The 19,012-nt window shown below is 45.1% G+C and overlaps 1 protein-coding gene across 1 annotated transcript in view; it reads right to left on the reverse strand.

The window, feature by feature from the left end:
• The window catches only part of LOC306939295 (multiple C2 and transmembrane domain-containing protein 1-like), an 88,546-nt gene extending 69,534 nt beyond the window's left edge, over positions 1–19,012 (reverse strand). Inside the window, exon 1 of the mRNA XM_079523884.1 lies at positions 18,977–19,012. The gene's annotated coding sequence lies outside the window, so the exon portion shown is untranslated. The remainder of the gene's footprint in view (positions 1–18,976) is intronic.

Here is a 19,012-nt window from a genome sequence, read left to right on the forward strand (position 1 = left end):
ACATTTCATGTTCTAGAGTACATTTACAATTCATTGAATTCAATCACATTTTATGTTCTATATTTACAAGTCATTTAAAGGTTATTTGCTGCATCCATAATTCATGTATTTACCTGTAGGTCTATGCCTTTTAATTGTGCTTACATTGTAAGACATTTGTGAATCTATTTTCTTGTTTAGCAGGAAGTTAGCTCAGATATGGCATGCTTGCAAGAAGACAGTCAGGATGACAACAGTGAAAACCCCATTGTAATCTAAGACTGTCTTGTACTCTGTTTGGTTGCATTCTACAGTGTAATAAAAGATTGTTTGGAACCTGGACGGAAGTTGTCTTCATACAGTGTGTAACATGTGCATGTAAGTGTAATCTAACACAGTTATCGTAAATATGTCTCGCTTGACCAACTGGCATTGATTGGTCCAGCGATTTGTGAGATTAGGCACAAAATACACACATACGCACGCACGCACGCACACACACACAAACACACGATTGATATGCAAACAAAGGGAGGAGTGACCGTGAGGACCTGGTCCTGAACAAAGAAACACAAATGTGCATTAGGGGGTATAGCTCAGTGGTAGAGCATTTGACTGCAGATCAAGAGGTCCCCGGTTCAAATCCGTGTGCCCCCTCAGTTATTTAAGCACTTTACAACACACACCAGAGACCTGCGGATGCACCGGTTGGCAGAATGTGCGGCTAATATAAATAGGATGATATAATTAATGTGTTTGGATAACGGGGGAGTTGGGTTATGAGTTATGCCCTCATATATTTCCATTGTGGTGTCCCAAGCCAGTATAGAGCGTTGCAGTCCCGCCCCCTTTCATGACGACGCCTGGCCCAGGAAATGAATCGCAATGCATTTTTCCCATAGACATTTCAAAAAGTATTTATTTAAAGGCCTTTTAAGCGTTGTACGAAGCCAACTCGAGTCGTGACAAATCATGACAATAAACACAATATTTTGGACCAAACAAATAATTACAAAGAAGAAAAACAACAAAAAAAGTGTTGTAACCTGCTTTTTTTCTTCTTTCTAATTCTTTGTTTTGCCCAAAACATTGTGTTTGTTGTCATGATTTGTCACGACAAGAGTTGGCTTTGTCCGCGGCGTAAACGTCTTTAAATAAATACTTTCTGAAATGTCTATGAGGAAAATGAATGGAGAATCATTTCCTGGGCCCTGGCAGGGGGCGGGACTGGGCCCTGGTAGGGGGCGGGACTGGGCCCTGGCAGGGGGCGGGACTGCGACGCTCTATAGAGACCTGCAGATGACGGATTTACCCGGTGTGGTTAATATAAATAGGATGAAGCGGTTGGATAACGGGCGGATAATGAAGTTGCGGTTGACAAAAAAACTCCATCCGCAGGTCTCTAACACACACACACACACACACACACACACACACACACACACACACACACACACACACACACACACACACACAATTGATATGCAAACAAAGGGAGGAGTGAGAACCTGGAACAAAGGAACAGGGATGTGTGTTCTGCCTGCCATGTAACAAGGGGGTATAGCTCAGTGGTAGAGCATTTGACTGCAGATCAAGAGGTCCCTGGTTCAAATCCGGGTGCCCCCTCTAAATATTTAACCACATTTTGACCTGAGTTCGATTCTACAAATGCCTTCTAAATGCTGACAGTTTTCTGAAAAACCTATAGTATGTTTCTATTGTCTGTCGTTCTCAATCATTCTCATGTCAAGGACCCGCAGAATTATCTGTATTAAATACACTACTACATATTTTCCGCGGCCAAATATGTAGTTCCAGGGACCCCCCCAGAAGCAAAGATTTGAGTTAAAAACATTCACTCTGAAAGAATATAGGCCTATATTCAAAGATTTGCACATCCACATTTTCACGATAAAAAAAAACAGATCTACAAGCTCGTAGCGCTGCACTCGGTGCCGCGCTATGAGCTTGTAGATCTGTTTGTTTAAAACACCTAAAGGGGTTCCCACCCAGAATGGGTTAAGCACTTATGTATACACTGACTGTATACTGTAAGATATTTTGATCAACGTTTGCCTGTTATCTTCTCCTATGGTACCACCTCAATACAGCATGGAATTGTGGACAAAATCATACGTTTTGAGTTTAAATCTCCTCAAATGGTGGTTCCGTGGCTCAAATGCTGACTAAATAATGGGCCTTGATATGAAAAGGGTTGAAAACCACTGACTATAACACGAAAACAATTGAGCCTAAACATGAGCCTAGAGGGACACCGTACTGAATGCGCTCACCGATAACAGCCGGCCACACGTGGACGCCAGCGTGGATGACTCATCGCGAGAGCCAGTGCGGATTAAGCCTCGAAACGCCAGCAGGGAGTCTGTGACCAAGGCCTCGGTCATCAAACGCCAGGGTGCAGACGGTGGACTGATATTATAGAGGGGGGGAACACTAACAGTCTAACATGGAGGAAAGTGTAGGGGGAACACTAGAGGCTGGTCTAACAGTCTAACATGGAGGAAAGTGTAGGGGGAACACTAGAGAGGCTGGTCTAACAGTCTAACATGGAGGAAAGTGTAGGGGGAACACTAGAGAGGCTGGTCTAACAGTCTAACATGGAGGAAAGTGTAGGGGGAACACTAGAGAGGCTGGTCTAACAGTCTAACATGGAGGAAAGTGTAGGGGGAACACTAGAGGCTGGTCTAACAGTCTAACATGGAGGAAACTGTAGGGGGAACACTAGAGGCTGGTCTAAAGGGCCCTGCACACCGCTGCGTTTTTCGGATTTTTAGCAGCGTTTGTCCGTCGGTTTTCCGATAAACGCGTCAAGTGTGCAACCACCTTAACAGTCTAACATGGAGAAAACTGTAGGGGGAACACTAGAGGCTGGTCTAACAGTCTAACATGGAGTAAAGGGTGGAAACAAATGGGGCAGTGAAGACGCAGAACGAGGTAGAACAACGGGAATGCGGAAATGTAAAAGACTTGGGGACGTTTGCTCTCTCAAGGGCTTGCTATCGGGGCTGAAAACGGGTGCGAGGGGCCAGCATATTATAGTCAGTCCATAAACAACAACAAAAAAGGCTCGCACACTGAAAGGAAAACTAAGGCTCTTTAGATGTAAAAAATGTGTCCTTTACTTACAAAAGTGGGGAAAAAAGTGACACAGAGAGTGGACATTTCACAGAGAGTGGACATATCACAGAGAGTGGACATTTCACAGAGAGTGGACATTTTGGTCCTCAGAGCATCATCAACAACACTCAACTCAGAGCCTCAGTTTTCCATTCACTGTAAAGGTAGAGAGATGGGAATGCAGAAAGGTGAGGTTAGAGGAGTGGAAGGTAGAAGTAGAGTGGTCTAAAACGACAGCTAGGGTAGAGAGATGGTACCTCCCTCGTGGCACCTTCTAAACATGAAAGAATCCACCTATTCTTCCTCTTGCGTTGCTCCTCTTAATTAGTTCCACGTACGCTGCTCCGTTCCGTTGCCAAAGAAGGAGTGACCGACGCAAAGATTAAACCTGTCCAAAGGATCAATCATGCAGAGCTTATTTTCTCAGACAGTTGAAAACTGAACAGCAATACTATATATACAAAAACTACTAAGAAGAGTGCATGGAAAAGAAAGAAAAGAAAGAAGAGTGCATGCATGGAAAGATTCATGACTTAACAGTTGACTATAGGGAGGAGGAGGAGGAGGAGGATACTATAGTTGGCTTTAACCTGAGGAGGAGGAGGAGGATACTATAGTTGGCTTTAACCTTAATCTCTTGACCAGGGAAAAAAAAGCCTGATTGACAGCTACTGTATGCTGAGGGGGTGCATGGATGGGTGAGGTTAGGAGACATGACGAGAATGCGGTGGGATTATTCAGTACCTAAAGGCCAGCAGGCCTAATATCCTGCAATATTGTTGATACTTATGTGTGCCAACTTAAGTGCCTAGAATGTGATATAATAATTATATGACTGTTCCTTCTCTACATAGCCTTGGGAGAAACAATATTAACAGATGGGAGCATTTTGATGCTACTCTGAGTCCTGTGTATGTATGTATGTATGTATGTATTGTAGCGATCTGCTATCGCACGCACGCACACGCACCCACTCACACCACCACAATCATTCATGTCCACGCACAACCCAGCACACCCACAGACTAACGTCAGCGCAGCGACACGCCCCCGACGCTGGTACCTCTACGTTCACGTTCTATGAATGGAAGGGTAGGCAAGATGGCGGCGCCTGTCAGAGAGAAGCCAGACTATTGTGGAGAGACGTGATCGCGTCGCGAGTTATAGTCCGCGCGGTGTGTTTTGATGAATGAAGACCCAGCTGTAATCGGATCCTGGTGGAGGAGCGAAAACCTGAGAAGTGAATCCTTGGGGCGTTTTCCACTGTCCGTGGGCCTGTCTCATCGTCGTTCAGCAACGGAGCTGCTCTATCTGTGTCTGGTATCTGCCCCCTACCCCCCCCCCCCCCCATCCCATACACGCTCACACACACATTCACACACGAACACCCTGTTGCCTCGTTCTAATCACCCCGGTACAGGCCGTGGGATTTAATTTGTTTTCTTTTCTTTGGGATGATAACCTTTCATTCAGTGAATGAATAACCTTGAGGTGTTGTGAATACGTGAATGTTATTGACTGTTCTCTGTGGACGCTACTGTGGTTTTGGAAACTGGACTGGATTTTGGGTGTGGGCTGGAGTCTCTATAAGTCTAATACACGCAACATCAAACTGAGTTCTTCTGTGTCTGTGTGAATTTACTGATTTACTGTTGTATTGAGTGAAGGTTGCTTTTTGGGTAACCTATCCCTGGCTATATGGTTTACAGGTTCATGTGGTTTATTGCTATATTTGTCCTTGTAATCCATTGTAAGGTTGGCTTTAAAAAATAAGCAGTTGTCCCCAAGTGGTCCAACTGTGTTAGGCATTTGCCTAACTGGCACCCCAAGCCAAACCGTTACATAAAAAGTGGCACCCCAGATATTTAAAAAGGACCTCAAACAAAATCAACTGTCTCAGTTTCACACAAAAAACGAAAATCTTTTTCAACAGAGGAGCAGACAAACAAATAAAACTGCGCCAACTCAGTGGGGAATAACTTTATTGAGTCAAACAAACGATTCAAATGCAACATGGCTACTATGGATGGAAACCTAGTGGACATTTCAGAAATTGTGGCTCCACACGCAATGAGTACAATAATACAAATCAATCAACCAGTGACAAATTCTCAAAATCAACCAGTGACAAATGCACAAAGTCAACCAGTCACAAATGCACAAAATCAACCAGTGACAAATGCACAAAATCAGCCTGATGGAAATGCACAAAATCAGCCTGATGGAAATGCACAAATCAATCAACCAACTGGAAATTCACCTGCAAGGAGCGCAATAAATCAGAGCAATCAGCCGGATCCACAATCCGGTGCAAGGAGTGACGCACAGAGTCATTACAGTTTGATTGACATGGATCTTTGTGACAATTTGATCCAACCCTTGAGGCCGACCTCTTCCACAGTGCTGGGAGCCACATTGGTGGATGTGGTGGCTGCTGTGGAAGGAATGCGTGTTGCCCATCACCACCTAGAAACCATGGTAAAAATCAATGTCAAACAACTGGTGAAACAACAAGAGCGTAATACTGTTATATTGAGAGAGGTCAAGGATACAATGCTAACAATGGGTGATCAACAGATCACGAAAATGCAGGATGAAATGAGAGCAATGAATGACACCATTTTGCACACAATAACCACCACAGTGGAACAAGGTCAAAGCAGAATGCATAAAGAAATGATCGAGCACCTGGATTACCTCCGAACACAGTTCACTTCAACCATGAACTGGAAAATGAAACACCACCATGCTGAACTGCTGAGGGATGTTAGCACTGCGCTGGCCCCTATTGAGCAAAATTTGGACAACACTCACTCATCATTAACCACATGCTTGAAAAATATTGACACAGTGAACGCAGAAGTGTTAGCCATAAAACAACATTCCTTGAACACTACTGCAATGCCGGGAACCACACCACAAACCAGCTCTCCCGTCATAGCTACTACTGCACCATCTGGTCAGTTTCACCGCAGGCTGCAGTCCACGCTACACGTTGGTGGAGGTGCAGCCCTCCCGGACAGCTTGCAGGGTGAACTAAGAGGAGGATTTATGGGCAGACCCCCCCATTAAAATCCAATTCCCCACGTTTGGACAGCGTGAGGACCCCCCAGACCCCTTGCTTTACTTGGAAAAGTGCAGGGACTTTCTCGCCATTAATCCTCTGACGGATGATGAACTCATTGCCACCCTCAGGAATGTGTTGCATGGCACTGCCAGAGACTGGTGGGATGTGGTTCGCCAGGAGACTAACACCTGGCCAGATTTTGAAGCGAAATTTGTGGCTGCATTCCTCTCTGAGGATTATGAGGACGAGTTGGCTGAGAGAGTTCGAAACAGAGTTCAGGGTGAAGATGAAAGCATTAGAGATTTTGCCTACATGTACAGGTCTCTCTGCCGACGTTGGAAGCCTGAGATCAGTGAGGCGGACATAATCAAACTCACTCTGAAGAGTTTGAATCCAAAGCTTACAAGCCAGCTGCGAAGCAGTGGAGTGAACACTGTGGATGGCTTGGTTCGACTTGGACAACAACTGGAAAAAGACATGGAAAATCAACTTGTTTATGAGAAACGAGTACAGATATCAAAACCACAACCACGACAGGATAATTCTGTGAAATCCACACCTCCTGTGAATCCATCATCTTCCTCTAAGAGTCAAGATCCATTCTGCTGGCGTTGCAAAGGTGCACATGCTCCTGCTACATGTCCCTATGCAGATGATGGAAAGAAAGGTAAAGGAAATGCTAATTCTGTGACATCTGCGCAGGTATTTTCCCCAAAGCTTTTTGCATCACCACTCCAGCAAACCTCAAAGGAGCCACCACTCCAATTGAAGGTGCCTGTGACGCTGGGTGCTTGGAAAGGGACAGCGATTGTGGACACTGGGTCCTCCTTCACACTGCTGAATCAGGACCTATGGACATCAATTAGGGACACAGGAAAAGGCAAAATGACATCTTGGACTAAGGGTCCCATATACTTGGCCGATGGAGAGCCAAAAACCCCAGTGGGTCAGAGTGAAGTGAATTACAACTTACATGGCAAAAAATTTACTCAAACCACTGCTGTGCTTCACTCTGACGCCTTGGCAATTCCGTGCGTGCTGGGCCTAGATTTCCTCTGCCAAAGTGGCTTGCAAATTGATGTCACTGACAATGCATACTGGTTCAAAAGCAATGACAAAGAACAATTTCATTTCTTGCTGGAACCCTCAGATGCACATCAACCTACCCGGTACTGTGACTACTTCTCTGCTGTTCCACCCTCTCACCTTTCTCTTACAACGGGGGGAGAAGTTCTTGAAGTGTTCAGCACGGCTGTGCAGGATGCGCACCTGGAACAGACTGGAAAAATGCAACTACTTTCACAACTTCAAGATAACTCGGACGTCTGCACCACACAAGTGGGTCGCACTGAACTTCTACAGCACAAGATCTTGGTCAGCTCAAATATCTCACTACGACAAAAACCATACCGTGTATCACCTCCCAAACTCCAGACCATGAAGAAGCTCATTGACAAAATGTTGGCCGATGATGTCATTGAACCATCTTCATCTGCCTGGGCCGCACCTGTTGTTCTGATTCCGAAGAAGACTGGTGATTCCAGATTCTGTGTCGACTACAGGAAATTGAACGCCATTACACTGGATGATGCTTATCCTCTGCCCACAATTCAGGAAATTTTGGACTCTCTGTGTGGAGCCAAAATCTTCACAACACTAGACCTCAACTCTGGATACTGGCAGGTAAAGATGGACCCTGAAAGTAAGGAGAAGACTGCTTTCGTTTGTGGATTGGGCCTGTACCAGTTCAAAGTCATGCCTTTTGGACTAAAAAATGCCCCAGCCACGTTTCAGCGGCTAATGGAGTTAGCCCTGGGAGAGCTCAAAGGGAGGATCTGTTTTGTATACCTCGATGACATCATCATTTACTCACAAGAACCCCAACAACACTTCCAAGACATCCAGGCCGTACTTCAGAAACTCAGACAAGCAAAACTTACCGTCAACATGGGCAAGAGTCACTTCTTCCGCACCTCCCTCAAATTCCTTGGGCACATGGTCTCTGCGGATGGCGTTCAGGTTGATCCTGAGAAGACCAAGGCTGTGGATGAATATCCTGTGCCTACCAACCTGAAGACTCTTCAAAGGTTCTTAGGCATGGCTGGCTGGTATCACAGGTTCGTACCCAATTTCTCTGGGATTGCAGACCCCTTGAATGCCCTGAAAAGGAAGGATGTCAAGTTTAAGTGGACTACAGAGTGCCAAACAGCCTTTGAAATCCTCAAACATCGTCTGGTAACAACTCCTGTGCTTGGCCATCCGAATTTCAATCTACCATTCGTGGTCTATACGGATGCCAGCGAGGTCGGACTTGGAGCCGTGCTTGTCCAACAGACGGGCTTGGGCTCAGAGGAGGTGTTAGCGTTCGCTAGCAGAAGCTTGAACAAAGCAGAGCGAAATTACTCCACCACCGAACTTGAATGCCTGGCTGTCGTGTGGTCATTAGAAAAGTGGAGGTACTACCTTGAAGGGAGATTCTTCACAGTGGTAACTGACCACTCTTCGCTTGTCTGGGTCTTCAAAACCCAAAAACCCAACACCAGATTGATCCGATGGGCCTTGCGTCTTCAGGAGTTCAACTTTACTGTGGAATACAGAAAAGGCAAATATAACACCGTTCCTGATGCACTGTCGAGAGCCCCAGGTGAGAACAACAACCTCTCCCAACCAATCTGTGCTACCATGCTGGCTACCAAGCCACCAACCCCCCTGAAAGATCTCCCGATCTCAGATGAGGTCATATGGAAGGCCCAGCAGACTGAGCCTCTTATCCAAGAGCTCTATCAGTCCATCCTGGACAATGGAGAAGTTGTTGTGAATGATACCACCAAATTCACCATCGTGGAGGACATGGTGTACAGAGTGCTCGAGAAACCCCACCAAACCATCTACCAACTGTACATACCTGAGCCTCACCGTCAACAACTCATTCAGAGGTTTCATGATGATCCCCTAGCTGGCCACCTGGGAAGATACAAAACCTACAGAAGACTGCAATCATTGGTGTACTGGCCAAGGATGAGTCTGGAGGTTACCAATTATGTCAGATGTTGTCAAGTGTGTCAAGCCTACAAGCCGGAAAGTAGGAAGGTGGCAGGAAAGCTTCAACAGACCATCGTTCACCATCCGTGGGAAATGGTTGGAGTAGACCTGATGGGACCTTTTCCGAGAAGTGCCAAGTTGAACCTGTACCTGTTGGTGTTTGTCGACTACTACTCGCGCTGGGTGGAACTCTTTGCTTTGAAGAAAGCTACAGCAGAGGCGGTATCGAAAGTACTCATCCAGGACATCCTGACACGTTGGGGGGTACCCAACTATATTCTTTCGGACCGAGGCCCACAGTTTGTCTCCCACCTCTTCGACGAAACCTGCAAAACCTGGAATTTGAAGCACAAAATGACCACCGCATACCATCCACAGACAAATCTGACAGAAAGAATAAACCGGAATCTCAAAACCATGATAGCATCTTTTGTAGGCAACAACCACAAAAACTGGGACAAGCACCTACCTGAATTCAGATTTGCCCTCAATTCTGCCATCAATGAGTCAACTGGAGTGACCCCAGCCGAGCTGAATTTGGCCAGACCTCTGCGAGGACCTCTGGAGGCCATGCTGCAGCCAAGGGAAGTCACACCGGATTCCCTGTCGTATCCGAAGATCACTCAGCTTAGTGAGCTGCAGGATTTTGTGGAGGGAAACCTACACAAGGCACGGGTTCGACAGAAGAGAAATTATGATAAAGGCAGACGGGAACTGGAGTTCAAGGAAAAGGATCGAGTATGGCTGCGGGCTCACCCTCTGTCCAAGGCAGAGAAGTTTTTCGCTGCCAAGCTTGCTCCAAAGTGGCTGGGTCCCTACAGAATTCTCAACCAGGTTGGACCGGTGAATTATGAGGTGGTACTGGAGGATTCAGGGGAGGACAGGAAAATTGTGCACGTCTCTCGTTTAAAGCCCTGCTATCCTACAGCGGAGGAGATTGAAGAACAGGACGTGAGGCGGATCTTGGATGTCTTCAAGGAGGAGAGCGAGGATGAAGATTTTCCAGGATTTAGCTGAAGTTGACGCCTCCTCTTGCTCGGCTTTTTACACGGGGGGAGGAATGTAGCGATCTGCTATCGCACGCACGCACACGCACCCACTCACACCACCACAATCATTCATGTCCACGCACAACCCAGCACACCCACAGACTAACGTCAGCGCAGCGACACGCCCCCGACGCTGGTACCTCTACGTTCACGTTCTATGAATGGAAGGGTAGGCAAGATGGCGGCGCCTGTCAGAGAGAAGCCAGACTATTGTGGAGAGACGTGATCGCGTCGCGAGTTATAGTCCGCGCGGTGTGTTTTGATGAATGAAGACCCAGCTGTAATCGGATCCTGGTGGAGGAGCGAAAACCTGAGAAGTGAATCCTTGGGGCGTTTTCCACTGTCCGTGGGCCTGTCTCATCGTCGTTCAGCAACGGAGCTGCTCTATCTGTGTCTGGTATCTGCCCCCTACCCCCCCCCCCCATCCCATACACGCTCACACACACATTCACACACGAACACCCTGTTGCCTCGTTCTAATCACCCCGGTACAGGCCGTGGGATTTAATTTGTTTTCTTTTCTTTGGGATGATAACCTTTCATTCAGTGAATGAATAACCTTGAGGTGTTGTGAATACGTGAATGTTATTGACTGTTCTCTGTGGACGCTACTGTGGTTTTGGAAACTGTGGACTGGATTTTGGGTGTGGGCTGGAGTCTCTATAAGTCTAATACACGCAACATCAAACTGAGTTCTTCTGTGTCTGTGTGAATTTACTGATTTACTGTTGTATTGAGTGAAGGTTGCTTTTTGGGTAACCTATCCCTGGCTATATGGTTTACAGGTTCATGTGGTTTATTGCTATATTTGTCCTTGTAATCCATTGTAAGGTTGGCTTTAAAAAATAAGCAGTTGTCCCCAAGTGGTCCAACTGTGTTAGGCATTTGCCTAACTGGCACCCCAAGCCAAACCGTTACAGTGTGTGTGTGTGTGTGTGTGTGTGTGTGTGTGTGTGTGTGTGTGTGTGTGTGTGTGTGTGTGTGTGTGTGTGTGTGTGTGTGTGTGTGTGTGTGTGTGTGTGTGTACATGTGTGGTGTTGGATGTGTGCTCACTGCTCAGGATACTAACAATTGAGACTAGGAATTGAGAATTAAAAAAGAAAAGAAAAAAAAGAAACACTCATAACAATAAAGTGCATTAAAAGGTTGAAATGGTGGATAGGATACTACAGTAGCGGCTCCAGGGAATCTGGAACCTGTGCTGAGAGCAAGAATTACCGGTAAACGAACCCTCCGACTTCCTGCTACCACTGAAGGTGCAATTTATACACACCGAACATTATGTTTTCAGGCACCGACGCTAATGGCCCGATCTTCCTGATAACGGCTTTGAGGCCTTAATGGGCAAAACTAAACTACTCAACACACACACACACACACACACCGTGATACAGGCACACACACACACTGTCACACACACACACACACGCATTGATATGCAAATAGAGGCAGGCTAGCTAAAGTGAGAATCTGTTTGTTGACCTAGCCTTGAACAAAGGAACAGGGATGAGTTTTCTGCCAGCCATGTAACAAGGGGGTATAGCTCAGTGGTAGAGCATTTGACTGCAGATCAAGAGGTCCCCGGTTCAAATCCGGGTGCCCCCTCACTTATTTAGGATGCCAACTCTATTGTTTAACAAACAGGGAACTTAAGAAAGCCATTAAAATTAAACGGCAGACTGTGCCCCGATCTTCTTCATCAGAGTATCACTGTTATGTGTTTGCATTGTAACAACATGCTTTGTACTAAAACACATGAGCAGTGCGCCCCCTACCTTCCTCTGAGGGTATTACATGTCTGATAATAAGCACCGGTTTTCCCACGCCACAGGCACAGATAGATAGCTGTTGTAAACATCTGACTGAATCTGATCTGACCTACATTTAAACACATGCAAATGATTTTCTGCTCAATAAGCGGGTGGACTTGTTTAGCATAACAGCCTACAGCTGTACTGTACCAGCAGCGTATCCAGGAATTACGTTTTGGCCAGGCAAGATATGTTAATTTTCGTCTCCCCGCGCACAATTGTAGCACTAAAGGTTTTCAAAGAGATATACCTGCCAGACGAGTAGTATACAAAGGCCGAAAGGCATGCATTTACATTCCAATGGGTGATTGAGGGTCGCGCTCTACCGCAACGTCCAATCAGCTGTCCACTAATAGTTATCAGGTCTTGTTTTTGTCCTCTTTTTTTCTCATTTCTCATGGATTTTGGCCAGGCCAGAAATGTATTTGGACAGGCGGACGCCTGCCCTCGCCTTATTGTAGATATACGCCTCTGTACTGTACAGCTCTGACTGTAGATTCTATCAATATCACAGCTTGGATCATGGGGTTCAGGCAGAGGTGTCATTTCAGGAAAAGAATAAACTAGAAGGATGCAAAAAAAAAAGGGATTCTCTTATTCTCTCTATACATCATCATGTCCAGCTTTTAATGTTTGTGTTTACACTATGATGTAAAAATGGCCATTCATTATCAATGGCATTTAATGTTTGTGCTAGGAAAAGGTTTGTGTTTACACACACAAGCTGGATATAGGAGAGGCTAGTGCCCCTAAAAAATAAAATAAAAACAGGACCTATTTGCAGCCACAGGGGAAATTTCCTTTTCAGCTTCACTCAGCTGATCAATGCCCACAGAAGAGAAGAACAGGGATGTTGGGTCCTATGTTGCACGCCACCTTACCTAAAAGGCGCATTCAGTGATTTGGGTGATTTGGAAAACCACCCAGTCCGCCCCGGTAACAAAATGTGCACATGCACGCTCTACAGTGGGGGGAAGTGCAACAGGCCAACAGCATGTGCACCAAGGCTCGATCATGATTGGAGGAAGGCCCCTCTCATCCTGATTGGATGAAGGCTTTGCCACCCGCCACCAAAACTGAAACTAGGGTTTTTTTACCCCAGGGGCTCACTGGGGACAGGGAGGAACTCCTTATATGGTCAGCACACTCTATAGTAGGGAGGATTATCCAAAAAAAAAAAAAAAAAAAGTGGTATTTGAATGAAGTGAAATCACTGAATATACCTTTAACCCTTAACGTCTAAGCATATTAGCCATATAATATTTGACTATTTTGCAAAAACATTTTAAAATAGTTCAACTAGCCGATCTACAGCGAACACGTTGTGAGCTTGTACATTGTCTCTTTGAACAATTTTTTAACAATGTTGCAAGAAAAAGCTCTTTACAAAAATGTTTTGCTCAGGGACACCCTGCTGGCCTGGAATGGAACTGAGATAAAAATCCAAAAGGGAAGCACGCACATCTTGTCAAGTGTTGACGGGTGCTGAACAAAAATATATACTTACAGAAGAAGGTAGGATGTCAGCACACTGTCTTTTATGCTCCCAGTCAGTCAGTCAGTTTCATTTTGGGCGGGAACCCCTTTTGGTGTTAGCATTATGTTATGCTTTAGCTATTGAAAAATAGCAAATCTACACGCTCGTAGCTTGTAGGTCTGCTATTTTTGAAGAATCGAAGAACGACTGACATAGAAACATAGCTTTTTCAGAAAACTGTCAGGATGTAGAAGACATTTTTAGAATCTGATGTCAGGTCAAAATGGGTTAAGAATTTTAAAAAACGTATTTGGAGCATAACATCCTATCTTCTTCTGGAATGGAATTGAACCTGTAGGACAACAACCATGGCCTCGGGCTCCCCAGGCAGGCTCACTGGCATACAGACATACAAGCATGGCCTCGGGCTCCCCAGGCAGGCTCACTGACATACAGACAGGCCTGGGGAGGCAGGCTCACTGGCATACAGACAGGCCTGGGGAGGCAGGCTCCCCAGGCAGGCTCACTGGCATACAGACAGGCCTGGGGAGGCAGGCTCACTGGAGGCAGGCTCACTGGCATACAGACAGGCCTGGGGAGGCAGGCTCACTGGAGGCAGGCTCACTGGCATACAGGCAGGCCTGGGGAGGCAGGCTCACTGGAGGCAGGCTCACTGGCATACAGACAGGCCTGGGGAGGCAGGCTCACTGGAGGCAGGCTCACTGGCATACAGACAGGCCTGGGGAGGCAGGCTCACTGGCATACAGACAGGCCTGGGGAGGGGAGGCAGGCTCACTGGAGGCAGGCTCACTGACATACAGACAGGCCTGGGGAGGCAGGCTCACTGGCATACAGACAGGCCTGGGGAGGGGAGGCAGGCTCACTGGAGGCAGGCTCACTGGAGGCAGGCTCACTGACATACAGACAGGCCTGGGGAGGCAGGCTCACTGGAGGCAGGCTCACTGACATACAGACATAACACACCAATTATGACACAGACAGATCATGTGTTGTACACACAAGTGGGTCAAATTATTTTTGGTACTACAAATTATATTGTTTGTCGTTTTTTTTTAGTGGAAAGAGCCTAGAGATATAGAAAGAAGATAAACAGGATTAGATACAGCTCTGTGTGTGAGTGAAGAAATAAAATAAATATGCATACAGGTCAAGCAGTAATGAGAAGCATGTTTGTTAATATGCTAATAACTCCAAGCTTCCACCACGCAGTGTTGTTTTTGGCAGCAAATTTCTATTTTAGTTTTAGTCGTAGTCTCTTCAATAGTTTTCATTTAGTTTAAGTCATATTTTAGTCACCTGGGATGTTTTAGTGTTAGTCTAGCTTTAGTCGACTAAATATCATATGATTTTGATGATGACTAAAATGTATTTTGGTGGACGTTCTACAATCTACAAGCTCACAACGTGTAGCGCTGCGACGCATTGTGAGCTTGTAGATCTGCTATTTTCAGCATGCAACCAAGTGTAAAATGACTTATACTGGATCTCTTGTCCACTAGTCCCTTCCTAACATTTTAGTCTAGTTTTTATTTGTTGATGAAATTGTCAGTATATTTAGTCATAGTTTTAGTCATCATGGCTCAGTTTTTATTTAGTTTTTATGTAGTTTTTGTCAGTGAAAAAAGGTAGTCGACGAACATTTTTTGTCATAGTTTTAGTCGACAAAAACAACACTGCCACCATGTAAGTAAGTATAACAAAGCAGAGCAGACAAAGTGTTTTTCCTTCATCAAGTGTTTTGATTTGTTTTGTTTTTTTAATCAATAATTTATGTTTGGCAGCTTATTATCATGCAATAAAATGCATCTTCTTATTGACTTTCCCTCCCTGCGGTCACTTACTTTGTTTTAATTCTCAGAAATGCGGAGTGCACAAAAATGGAGACCCTGCCAGCGTGCCAGTCTGCAGCATACATGCATCTTGCAGACTGGCACAGAGGAGTTTTCAGAACACACACAAACACACACGCCACGCACGCCAGAAAAAAACAATTCTAGGAGAAACACGTGCTCACACACGTGCCTTTTCCCCCAAAAAGTGGGCAACAACAGGCACAATGGGCAACAACACATGTGTGGGTGGAATGGAATTCCAGTAAAAGTTATTTTGTTACTTCCGTGTAGGCTGCCATGGAGCCATTTAGGGTTTAGGCCTCCAGTCAGTCTGGGCTGTCTCTGTAATATGAGCCCATAGTAGTAGATTCCAGCTGGATTCATTCTAGGGTCTAGAACTCTAGATGCAGGCTACACAGTTTTTAATTCCCAGAATTCCACAAGGTGACATCGGATCCATGCAGGTCAGAGCAGGTATATTAGGGTTGATTCAACAACATGAGCCCACCTCAATACTGTCCCTCCCCTCCCCCAACACACATAAACACACTAATCTAGCTCTCTCTCTCTCTCTCACACACACACACACACACACACACACACACACTCACACACACACACACACACACACACCGTGTGTCTGATTCTGATTCGACAGGCTTTATTGACATATGGCATTTGACATGTGTTGACAAAACACAAGAATTACAAAGAGTCTAAACTGTCCTTTAAAAAACCCACGTCAAAAAGACCACAGTCCCCTCAGAGTTCTATTCTACAGTACCGTACTCTGCAGCCAATCTCTCACAATGGCAATGCGTCGAAAACGTTGTGAGCTTACAGATTTCCACGAATGGTCCCCCCCCCCCCAGAATAGGTAGGATATAGCAGAGGTTCCCAACCACTGGTACGTGGACCTGTGCTGGTACGCGGGACATGAGTTCTGTGCGTCACCAGGATCAATGATATGGTCATGACAATGATAGAACATTATGTTGTGAATGTGATATAATAATGAGGTTAGTCAACTCAACTGTCTTGTCGTGTTTTGGTACGATGATGCGCGACCGCGACGCACAACCCCACCCCCCAGCCATGCCAGTCCACGAACATTTTATGAACGGTCAGCCGGTTCATGGTAATAGAAAGGTTGGGAACCCCTGGGCTATAGGGTTCATATTGTGAATATAGGTTGTACGTCTACGTTAACATACTCTACGTCTACGCTACCGTACAGATTGGACCAAATTACATTTTATTAACTAAAAAACGTGACCCAGTGCTGCTTTACGTGTCCTTCAGAAGAGGTAATGGATGTTTTTCCCACAGGATGTCAGCTGTGTTCGGTTTCTGTACTGATTGTTATCTGGGAGTGATTATCACATAATTTGTCTCAGTCCAGCCAACTTTCCATTGTCAGACATTAACCATCGAAAGACCAGCCTTCTTTGTAAAAAGACTACACCCCTCCGGTGATGGGAAGTAACTAAGTACATGCATGTAGGGCATGGGTGCCCCAAAACTAAGTCTTTGTAGGTTGACATGGCCCTAAAATATACATATAAGGAGAAAAAAAGGAAAAAAAGGCATCTGCCACTTGAATTAACGTCACGTTTTAAGTGGCAGATGCCTTTTTTTCCTTTTTTTTCCTTATATGTATATTTTAGGGCCATGTCGTCATTTACATCAAATAGGGCCTGTCAGCTCAAAACTCACAATGCAATACTTTGTTTTCAAGAGTGTTGCGAACTTGCACACAAACGTCAGCATTACAAAGTTAAATGGTACATTCATACACCGATGCCGGAGGAAACCATGCACCAAGGCACCAACTAGCCCCATATGTGCCCTCTCCCTACGCTCATTCTGTAGCTCCGGAGCTACAGAATGAGCGTAGGGAGAGGGCACATATGGGGCTAGGCACCAACCAGCACATCAGGAGCAATTAGGGGTTCAGTGTCTTGCTCAAGGACACTTTGACACTAACTCTGGGGGAGCCCACAGGGTTCGAACTCCAGCCACTACTCTACCCCTGAGCCACCGCCACCCCTGGGTGGGTATAGATCTGGTTAAGCTGGTCATTTTCAAAGTGGCTCTCAGGTCCAAAAAGTGTGGGCACCGTATAATGCAATTTTGAGTTACTTTACTCAACTTGAGTATTTCCCATTTTCTGCTACGTTAATACTTCTACTCCATTACATTTTGAAGATGTTATTTGATACCTCTAGCTACTTTGCAGATACATTAAACCATAATGTAATAATCACCAAATAGGCCACAGCAGTATAGGCCTACTTAAGCTTCAATTAAGAAGTTAAAACTTTAATTAGATATTATGAACGCATCAATAATTACAATGCAGTTAATTAAGTCATATTTTAATATTCCGAAATAAATGGGGCATTCTGCACCGAGATTATTAAAATACAAAATATTTATCATATTAATACAAAAACATAGGCTATCATTAAGTGATAAATGATGATGTATTATTAATTATAGGTTAATCTACCCAGCAGCACATAAAGTCATTACAGTAATTACCACTGCCATCAGTAGGCTAACACACACACACACACACACACACACACCACTGTGTCTGTCTGTCTGTCTGTCTGTCTGTCTGACACACACACACACACACGCACGCGCGCGCTACACTCCAGTAATATGATCGTGAAATGGACCATTCTGCAATCTGCATAATGAGTATTTAAAACCTTTAGTTTAGTAGCCTAGAAGATCAGTGGTTCCCAAACTTTTTCATGTCAAGGACCCCCACATTGACACTAATCAGCCCACGGACCCCCATTTGAAGTGATATGCCAGGGACCCCCCCATAAAAGAAGATTTTTACAGCTCTAGCAGTGATACTCGTCCCGTTTAATTTCAAGGACCGCCAGTTTGACATGCATTAGTCTATGGACCCCCCATTTAATCGCATTTCTAATCTCTGGGACCTCAATTTATATTGTAAAGTCAATGTCAATTTAACTCTGAGAGTGTACAAATGGAACCAAATGGACCCTCATTTGGTTCCATTTGTACACTCTCAGAGTTACAGTCCCATAAGGGTCCATTTGGTTCCAAACTATCATTTAGCTGGGTACCCCCCGGAACTCCCTCAAGGACCCCTGGGGGTCCCCGGACCCCACTTTGGGAACCACTTTGGGATACCACACCATTGTGGTGTGGTATAGGAATGGCATGCTATTGCAAAAAAAGAGAGGGAAAAAAAATCTGAATTCTTTCAACCACTTGAGCTGACCATTTGTAACTGTCAGCAGCATACAAATGTAACCAATCAATGCAATGGTTAAGTAACTATATAGATATTCCACTGTTAGGTTCTACTTCTTAGCTTATATGATTCATGATGAACTATTTTTATGGATGTATCACCATGTTTTTATTATTGCTTATACTGAAAATCGCTCTGGAGCGTCTGCGAAAATGTAAATTGTAACTTATACATTTGCACTGTATAGGCAACATACACTGCAGTTAAATTAATCCAGAGAAGAAAAGTGAAATGATTCAAAATGAATAAAGATTCTCACCAGTTGCTGCAGTTTTTTCTTGCCCACCTCAGTCAC

The sequence above is a fragment of the Electrona antarctica genome, assembly GCF_951216825.1.
Source record: "Electrona antarctica genome assembly, chromosome: 16".
Classification (NCBI taxonomy): Eukaryota; Metazoa; Chordata; class Actinopteri; order Myctophiformes; family Myctophidae; genus Electrona; species Electrona antarctica.